The sequence below is a fragment of the Corvus brachyrhynchos genome, unplaced genomic scaffold, assembly GCF_000691975.1.
Source record: "Corvus brachyrhynchos isolate BGI_N302 unplaced genomic scaffold, ASM69197v1 scaffold245, whole genome shotgun sequence".
Lineage (NCBI taxonomy): Eukaryota > Metazoa > Chordata > Aves > Passeriformes > Corvidae > Corvus > Corvus brachyrhynchos.
Genome location: NW_008238988.1, coordinates 3134873 through 3144648, shown reverse-complemented (window position 1 = coordinate 3144648; position 9776 = coordinate 3134873). Strand labels below are relative to the sequence as shown.

Genomic DNA, 9776 nt, shown 5'->3' with positions numbered 1-9776 from the left:
AGCTGAATGTCCTCATCCTGCTGGTCACTGTGTGCATCCAGACAAACCCACCCTGTCCCCAAATGTCTTTTTTACCCAAACTTCCCTAGGTTTGGAGCTGGGCAAGCAAGGAGGCTCTGAATGCTTTTGGTGGATCCAGTCTGGCTGATTAAAAGGGTAAGATCTGTCAGAAATTGGCACTGAAACTGGGAAATCTTGGGAATGGGGTGTGATGGAGATCTGAAGCAGGGTGTGGAGTACAGCTCTGCAACAACCTCCTTAAAGCCCATCAGTGTCCAGGAGGATGTTAGGAGGGTGCAAAACCTCAAGGAAGTACTTCAAAAGGATCAAAAAGGAATCTTGCTGCATCCTGTAACTGTACAGGCCAAAGGCTTTTAAAGGGCTTGAAGCAGATAGACACATTTATGGGAAGTAGATAGACACATCTGTGGGTGACAGAACCACCTGTGGCCATCAGGTACAAACAGGGATTTGGGAGATGGCCACCTGCTCAGCAGCAGACTGATCTACAGTGCTAGACCCTGGGAAAGGGCCTTTGTCCATCCCTCATTTCTTACACGCTTCCCCAACACGTTCTCACTTCCCGTGGGATCCCTTATCCTCCCTCCACGGGGACAAATAAGCATCTCTGTGAGTTTGTCCTCCTGCCCTAATTCGATGTCACTCTTTGAAGTATTGCCAGTGACAGAACTCCTCCTGAACCCTCTCTATGTCATTGCACAAAAAAGCCCCCTCTTTGCCAAGGGAGGCCCATGGTATTTCATCTCGCTCGAGGCAACAGATGAGAGAGTTTCCTCTTTTATGGGTTAGCTCAGATGTAGAGCCCACAGTGCTCCCCGGCAGATTATTAAAGCATTAACCATGCTCATTTAATGGCATTGAGATGCAGATAAGATGTAATGTATCATGTATTGTATTCTCCTCTCAGTGTGGCTGAGCGTGTTTTTTAATGTCAAGGGCAGGTGTTTTTGTGTGATACCTACTTAGTGGTATTTATGGTGATATTTGTTCCAGGGCTGCAGTTAATATCGTGTCCTCTGTTTCGTTACACTCTGAGGTTAAACTGCACGTCTGGCACATCGTTTATTCAATTATTAAAACATCTTAATGAAGGTTAACAGCACAGTGCAGCATGGCAGCGCAGAGCCGACACGCATCAATCTGCCAGGCGCGGTGTTGGAAAAGGCAGCTGAACGGCATCTCCCCAAGTGCAGATGGGGCAGATTAAAAGTGCATGCAGAACACTGCCACAAACAGCTCTGAACACAGTCCTTCTGGGAACCAGAGCTGGGGACATGAAAAAAAGAGCTATAATGGGTCTCCCTGCCTTCAGCTGCCAGGAGTGCTGAGAGGTAAATGTGACATTTTGGCTTTCTCTCTCTCTTGCTGATCTTGGGTGAACCCTTCTGAGCTTTTAAAGACAAGTTCCAGTGCAGTATTTCTCTGAACATGCCTGGTTAGGGTTCTCCAGGGCTTTAGGGGGATGCTGGGGCTCTGCTTTGCCGTGGGGAACCCTTTTAGTGACCATGCAGATGGAGAAATTTCCACTGTGGAGCCTCCGAGGTGGAGAGGTGGCATGGGCTGACCCCAGCATGGACCATGTCATGGCACTGGGCTAGTGCTAACCACCAGCACAGGTATCCTGCATGGCCCATGGAAGATCTCAGAGCTACAGAAATGATGTCCTAGTATCTTATTCACCCTGGGAAAAGGCTCCCTAAAATCCAGGAAAGCCTTGGGCTGCAGCCTTGCACCAGCAGCTGCTGGGATAGTGTTCAAATTTTTTTGTTCCTTTAGCAAACATGAGTTGAAGCCTAGGAAAATGCTAGAGGGCTTTGTGGTCATTTTACACAGTATTATTAAGGAATAAGTTAAATTTCCAAATAAGTCTGGAGTCAGGAAAATTCTGCAGCTCTCTCTGAGTTATCTACAGCTGATCTGCCACCTAAACCTAATCTCAGGCTAAAGGGCTTGATGGATCAGCTCTACTTCATCAAAAAAAGGATGGTACTTGTGTTTCACACCAAATATCCATGGGCATCCCAAAATGCTTAAATGACACTTTATTCCCCTCATCCTTGGGTGAGAGACATTGGATTCATGTGTTGTGCAGGAAACAAAGAGATGTGCATTTTGCTCAGCAATTTGTTGATGTGTTCACCAGTTGCAGCTACATTTATTGCCCAGTGGTACAAGGCTTAATTGAATTGTTGCCTTGCTAATTTTTTAATCAACTCATTATAATCTTTTAATGACTTTGGAGCAGTAGAGGTTTTCCAGACCAGGATATGCTGATAACCTGGGGCTTGGGAGCCAGTTTGAACGATCTTCAGTAAATCAAGTCATTCTACTGTACACTGTAGTTTGCACAGGGATGGTTGTTTTACAGATTTTACAGATGTCTTAGACATGGAAGCCAAAATCAGCAGCAAAGGTATTTCCTGTCTTCTTCCAGAGTTGTTCCTGTGCCCTTTGCTCATTCCATCATGTTTAATTATTTCATTCATTTCTCTTGAGATGAAATTATTTGTCCCAGAGTTCAAGTGCTCATAATGTGCTCCTGCAGTTCAATAGCCATTCACTGATACACTTCATGACCCTGCAAGCATTACCTGCCAGTCCACTGGTGGCCCTGCTGACATCACCACCCCCCTCCCCAGAGGTAATTAATCACTCACTGCCTCATTCTCCCCACTCCATTCACACCCTGCAGTGGCAGAGCCCAAAAAATGGTCACGTGTAAACACTCCCGAGCATGATGCTGGTATGGTTGGAGGACACTGTTGTGTTTATTCCTTCACTGCACATCTGCAGGTCAGTGGCTTTCCAATGAATATGTCACAGCTCAGACTGATGGAGAGGAAGACTGAGTCCTTCACCAGAACTCACTCATCTTTCACTCTGCTCAGTCAGGTTTGGGAAACCATAAAATAGACCTTTCAAGCCTATAAAGATCACCAGGGTAGAACATTTACCCGGATTTAATGGGGAAGTAACATGAGTGTCATTGATGCAAAGGAAAGCTCTCCATCACTCCAGTTTAAGTCCCAAATGTGATACTCTGTGACACTTCAAACATATAAACAGTGTAGTGAGAATAAATATAATATATGGGCTTTGCCAATGCAAATGAAAAGCAATTATCCCAAATCGCAGTCTTAATTTATAAGCAGTCAGTATAATTTGAGAAACTGAAATCTGATGTTGCTAAATCAAATTCCTGTAATTCCACTGGGCATTAAGCACATAATAAGATTACACTGTGCACTGAGCATGTCCTTGTTAAATCTGCTGGCTACTGCATTTTTATTGCTCTCCTGGGGGTTTATTGAGTTTACACTTCGAGTAAAAGGTAATGTTTTCACTGTGTCTTTGGTGTGTTGGCCACACAAGTCTGTCTGCAGCAGGCAGAATTGTTAAGCCATATAATTTGCTTACATCCCTTAGCGGTTCTGGTTCAGTTGGAAAAAGAAAAGGCATTTAAAAGACACCATGCAGTTGTATATAACCAAATTTAAAATAATAATAATGAATCTGCTGTACTGTAATCAGTAAGGAAAGGAAGCCATGCATAATGGTGAAGGTCTAGCCGTGAGACAGCTGAATTGATGAGCTCTCCTGTTTAGACTTGGTTCTGAATGCCTGAAGAGTGGTGCTAATACAATATCTGCAATTTATATACAAAAGTGACCTTGAGGCTAGCTGCTCTCCAAGCAATCAGGAAGAATAGGATTTCCTTGCAACAGGCTGTCTGTAGTCTTGGGAAATGGAGGAGAAGGCAGGGGATGAAGGCAGGACACCAGGTAACTTGGCTACTGGCCAGTGAGAGTCCCTGTGAGCCTCATGATATTTCCTGAGAGGCACAGAGATGAAATGTGCCGTTTTAGAAGGAGGCAAAAAGCTAAGAAGAAGCAAATCCCCTCCCAACAAACTGGTGCAAGACAAAATGAATGCAACAGAGACACTGAAGAGAATCACACCTGTGAACTGTTAGCATGGACAGCCTTGCAGGACCATCTCAGTGTCCACCTGCAGATGTATTCTCCTGGTGCTCGATTCCCTCCTGCTCTCCTATAAGAGTTGGTTAAAACTTTCAGGTGTAAAAGTCTTCTTGAACGTGCTGATCATTAATCAGGATAATGCTGGATAAGCTTGATAGATGCATTAATTTACATTTTAAATCTTTGCTGTTGTGTCTGGGACAATTCCAGTGTAAAACTGTGGGCTCAGATCTCTCCTAAGAAGTGACACTTTAATTCACTGGGAGCTTACAGGATTAATTATCCTGTAATATTTAAATCTCAGTGCTTTTGTAGGGTCATCCTTTGTTCCCCTAGTTAGCTCACTTTCCAGAACACTTTTACAGTCAAGGTTCCAAGAACACCTTGCTTCTACAGCTGAATTTTGTCAGAAAAGAACAGACCAAGTGTGCATTCCTCTCTGGGAATAAAGATAATTCTGCTCAGCAGGATTTGTGATGGCAGCACGAGAACAGTGCACCCCATGACCACTTAGAGAGCCTCAAACTTCTACTTAGGACCAGGTCTGAATTAGAAAGACAGACCATAGGATCACAGAATCATGGAATGGTTTGGTTTGGAAGGGATTTTCAGGACTATCTCTTTCCAACCCTCCTACCCTGGGCAGGGACAACTTCCACTAGATCAGGTTGCTCCAAGCTCCATCCAGCCTGGCCTGGAACACTTCCATGTCAGACATTTCTCTGGTATGCTCTTACAGTTTCCAGCAGCTGACCCTTGGGAAAAAAAAAGAGCTAATTATATATATATGGTTCCTGATGTGTATAGAAAGCTTCCTGGACTGACTTTTTCCTTCATCACTCCTTGTTTTCTGCAGATACAGCATTACAGAGCCAAGCACATGTGAGGTCAGAGTCTCACTTCTGGGGTGTCCTGCTGCTCACGCCAGCTTGTGTGGAAAAAGTGATGGAGGGTCACTCATCATGCAGGGAGTGCTGCAGCTCTCTGCAGGGACTCATTTTGCTCTGGGTTTAATGATTTGCAACCTGGAGGGATTTCATGTGTCTAAAACCTCATGTCCTCTAGCCAGTCACCAGCTATTCCTGAAATTTTACTGTCAAGGCTAAGGTTTGTGTCAAACCTGCCCGGGCAACTCTGGAGGTTTCTGTTTGAAATGCTTTCTCAGGGGTAGATACACCAAGACTTTGACTGAATTATTCCATTATTTGAGATTTATTGCTGGCAAAGGACAAGTTCCTTTGGGAAAGCCTTAACATGAGCTGACAGTAATTCACCAGAAGTTTGGCATGGTTTTACCCAAGGGAACTCTAAACCAGCAAGCCTTCCCATGACATAAATATCACAGAGGTCACAGAGCAATTAGGATTAGGGTTACAAATGTGTTTATCAGTGTCAGGACAATTATGTCTTCTAGCTTTGTTAGATGAGCATCTTGAGACACCTACTTTGGAAAACTTACTGGGAAAAGGAAGAGATTGAATCATAAACCTCATGAGTGCTGTGTGTGCCATGCAGGCTGCCCCTTAAGTGTCAAAAACATATTGGTGGTGTCAGAAAGGGCTGGAACTGGATTTTCACCCTTTTTTTTTCCACCAGAAAGACCAGGAGGAAGTGAGTAAAAACTCAGCACACACAAAAGGAGTGCACCTTCCCATGTAAGGCTGGTGCTTGTGGGACAACCACAGTTCCTTGATCAGCTGTGGATACAGGTGTTAAAAAATTTAAGAGGGCTCCAGCAAACACTAAAGAAGTTCATGCAAGAGAGATGCACAAAAGCCACATCTGTCTTGGGAAAACCTTGTGCTGAAAGGGGCTGGAAGACGGAGAAATATCAGTAACTGCTTCCCTGAGCTTAGATTCTTCCACAGTCATCTTCTCCTGAGTTAGGCTGTGTTCCGAAGGCTGTGGCTGTGTTGGTGTGTTGTGCTACAACCTTCCACATTTGGACTTTGGGGGCATAAAATAGCTCTTGTTGTGCCCTCCCTTCCTCACCTTCCCCCTGACATGCTGCATCTGATGTGTGGGATTAGAACCACGCAATCCTGTGGCCTTGTGCATGGCACATCTCACATCAGGAAAGTAGGAGCAAGGTGTGTGCTCAGAGGCCACTGCCAGAAAATTATCCTAGAGGGAAGGCAGTTTTTATTTATGACCTCAGCTCATCACATTAGCAATAACTCAGCTTATTCCTGCTCAGGGGTGGTGCTTTTCCTCTGAAAGGATGAGATGTAGCTTTTCATGAGGACCACACTCATGTCTCTTTTCCAGAGAGGAAATACGAGGATTTTGTATGTTTTCCATGCTGTAATCAATTTATTGCTTTATGGGATTCAGAGCTCCCCAGGAAAGTGTCATGGATTGTGTCATGGTGCACACTACTTGCATGGAGACCTTTGATTCAGCTGGCAGACATTAAAAGAAGACAAAATAAGTTTAGCCAAAATGCTCAGTAATGACTGCATGTGTGCAGCTGCAAGAAGAGCAGTGGTAATAGAGACAAGAGTGGGAATTATTGGCAGCAGGGTCAGCATTCATGCGTGATTTATATTTTTTTCCTAATTTATGATTTCTTTACCAGCTGTGCAAGGTCCCTGCTATGTCCCCACCTAACTGTTGTCCACCCTGCTGCCTTCCCAGGGCTCTTCTGATCCACGGCTGAGCATGACCTGCTCTTGACATTGGCTTCCACTGCCTGAGAGTCAGGGAGGTGCTCTTGAGTTTGCTCCAGGCATAAACATTTGGGGTGATGTAGTGGAGTAAGAACTTCCCCTGTATACCTTACCCCAGGTCTGGAGGAGCTGGAAACAGACTGGGAGCTCAGGAACTGGGGCTGAAGCCAGAAAAACCAAAGCCATCAAGGGAAAGCTGTTTCAAGCTTCAATCCAGCTTGTACAACCCAGACAGTAAATCTCCACCTCAAGGCTTGACAAAATTGTCCTAACAAGACAGATTTTGTCCTCAGTGTATGTTTTCTTCCTCCTCTCATCATCAGTGGGGCTGAGAGCCTATTGATAGCACTAGTGCCCATCTCATGCTGGTTTAATACCTCCCTCACCTTCTCTGCTGGATGCAGGGTGCAGGCTGCTGTTTGTGCTCAGGGCAGCTGGCAAGGAAAAGGTTAAAGCTGTTGAGGAAATGGTCCTTTGCAGCTTAAGTCATTTTTACAAAACCCTCAAGAGCCAACTGGTGGGCAGAGACAAGGAAACATTCATATAAATACGTCCCTGGGTTAAGGGGTGCTGCAGTCTCCTCTCTACTTGCTGTGGGTACCTTGACATAATTCCAGGAGCAAACTGAGCTGAAGAAGCAGATTCTTGAGGATTCCTAGTCTTAAAGTGGGTTTTTCCTGTGTTTCTATAAGCAACTTAATGACCAAGGCAATGTTCAGCTCCAGCCAGGACTGACAGCCCATGCTTGGACCCATATTTTGGATGTCCAGTGGGTACACCAGTCAGAAATATTGCTATAGGATGGAGACAGACCAAGAGTCCCAGCAGTGCTGGTAGCTGCTCCCACTGGCTTGCAGAGTCTCCATTTGTAGGATAAAAGGGAGAAGAAGAAGGATGCTTTCTCTGGCTTGTTAAAACACAGGGTTTCTGCTGGGCAAAGAAGATGTCAAAACTCCTGGCCTTACAGCAGTGAGGAGGCCAACAGAGCACAGCAAACTGGAAGTTTGAGACAAAGTACCTGCTTGTAATGGGCTGTTTTTCCAAAGAGTTGTTCTACAGACTGGCTGGAGTCTGCACACAAACCTCCCCCCATCCCAGCACAGGCCACAAATCTCTGCCGGGGCTGCTTTAGCTCAGAGTTCAGAAGTTAAACAGAGTTATGTCCTTGGAGAGATGAAATCCTGGTCCTGTTGGCCCTGAAGCCAAAGCTCCTTTTTCACATTTCATGGAATTATAGTATCATTGAGGTAGGAAAAGACCTTTAAAATCATAGAATCCAACCATTAACCCAGCTCTGCCAGGTACACCACTAAACCATGTCCCCAGGTACCACATCTACATGTCTTTTAAGCACCTCCAGGGATGATGATTCCACCACTTTCCTGGGTAACCTGTTTCAATGCCTGACCACCATTTCCATTAAGAAAATCTTCCCAATATCCAATCTAAACTTCCCCTGACACAGCTTGAAGCTCTTTCCTCTTGTCCTGTCTCTTGTTACTTGGGAGAAGAGACCGACCCCCACCTGGCTACCACCTCCTTTCAGGGAGTTGTAGAGCTCTGGTCCATGCTCACAGGGACAGGGACAAGAGATGGTGCCCAGGTTGGTTTAATTTGCTGCTGGGGACTGCTGAGGAGGCACACTCTACAGATGTGTGATTTGGGGAGCTTGGGAACATCAAGGCCTCAGTCAGGTGCTGCCACTGGAAAGGATGGCTTTTCCCTCAAAAGCAAAACCTCAGCAGGGACTTACAGGGCTACTAAAAAGCCCTGGGGTAATTCCTGAGCTTTGCTGGCCTGGCAGCTCTGAGTGCAGCCGGTTTTGCGTTGCAGTGACCCATCCCACTGCGGGGCTGGGGCAGCGAGATGCCCATCAATCCCAGCCCATGCCCCGGATCGAATTTCCCGAAGAGGCAGAGGGTGGGTCGAGGGGCGGCTCAGGAGCCTAAGCTGCACCCCCTGGGCGGTGCCCGGGTACAAGCCGCCTCCCCTGGTTCGGGAAAATTCCCGGTTACTCAGTTTCTGAGTGAAACCTCCCGCCTCTCGGTTTACCCCAGTGGTTCTTGTTGAATTGTATCCTCATTGAATTGTACCTCATTGGTTGTTTCCCCCTTTCACCGGGGTTTTCAAACTCCCTATAAAACTGAGGACAAGCCTCGGGGGATCATCCCATCACTTCCCATCACAATCCCATCGCATTCCATCCCTTCCGAGCTTGTTCAGGTTGCGAAACTTCTAACAATAAAACCTGTTAGGAGTTGGACCAGAACAGCCTCTCTCTGTCTCCTCTAACGAGAGCCGATCCCATCGGCTCCTGCTGTGTTTCCTCTGCAAAGCAGCCAGCCAGCTAGCCAGCTCAGCCAGCAGCTCTTTTCCTGATGCCCAAGTCGCTCCAGCGACGCACAGAAGACCCCAGCTGGACTCTCTCTGACCTGGGGCACGGCAGAGCTCGTGCCTCAAGCAAGAACTGCGTTAGTCTTGGGCTGGGCTTTGCTGGGAGATGGCACAGCAGAAGCCACACCATCTTTTCAGAGTTTTCCGCTTCCGTCTCTGCTCCTGCAAACAGCAGAACTGCCTCTCACACCAAGCTCTGGTGTTTTAGGAAGGTGTGATTACTGTGGAAGTTGTGAATTTTTGTTTTAAGAATTCCCTTTCTTCTCTCTCTTGTGATTGCGGAGAGATTCTTGCAAATATAGCACAGGTTTATTTTAAAGGTTGGAACAGCAAAGTGCAAGAGTGTGTTGTACAAAAAAATGAGAAACAGATCCCAACTGTACTATTCATTTGTAAAAAGACATGAGGCTTTTTACACTATTTTGAAAAATTCTTGTGGGTCTGCTTTTGCCTTACAAGTTATAAAATCAGGAGCCTGCTGTTGCTAGATATGGTCTGAGTTAGAGGCAGAGAGGGGATGCTGCTTTTACAGTCATTCCAGGAGTCCTGTGCACCCCCGCTTCAGTACCAGGAGCACATGTGGGTGAAATCTCCCACAGAGGGATGTATCTCCTGAAAACCTCATGCATAGTTCTTTCTGGATACTTTCCCTATCCTCTTCAGAGGTGTCGGGTTTTTTTCCTCCCCCTGGGGAAGTTCTACCCCAGCAGGA

The 9776-nt window shown here is 46.1% G+C and overlaps 1 long non-coding RNA gene across 1 annotated transcript in view; it reads left to right on the top strand.

Annotated features, from left to right (window-relative positions):
* The first annotated feature begins 1145 nt into the window (after positions 1-1145).
* The window catches only part of LOC108447831, a 33562-nt gene continuing 24931 nt past the window's right edge, over positions 1146-9776 (top strand). The window contains exon 1 of the long non-coding RNA XR_001863527.1: positions 1146-1352. This is a non-coding gene — a long non-coding RNA (uncharacterized LOC108447831). The remainder of the gene's footprint in view (positions 1353-9776) is intronic.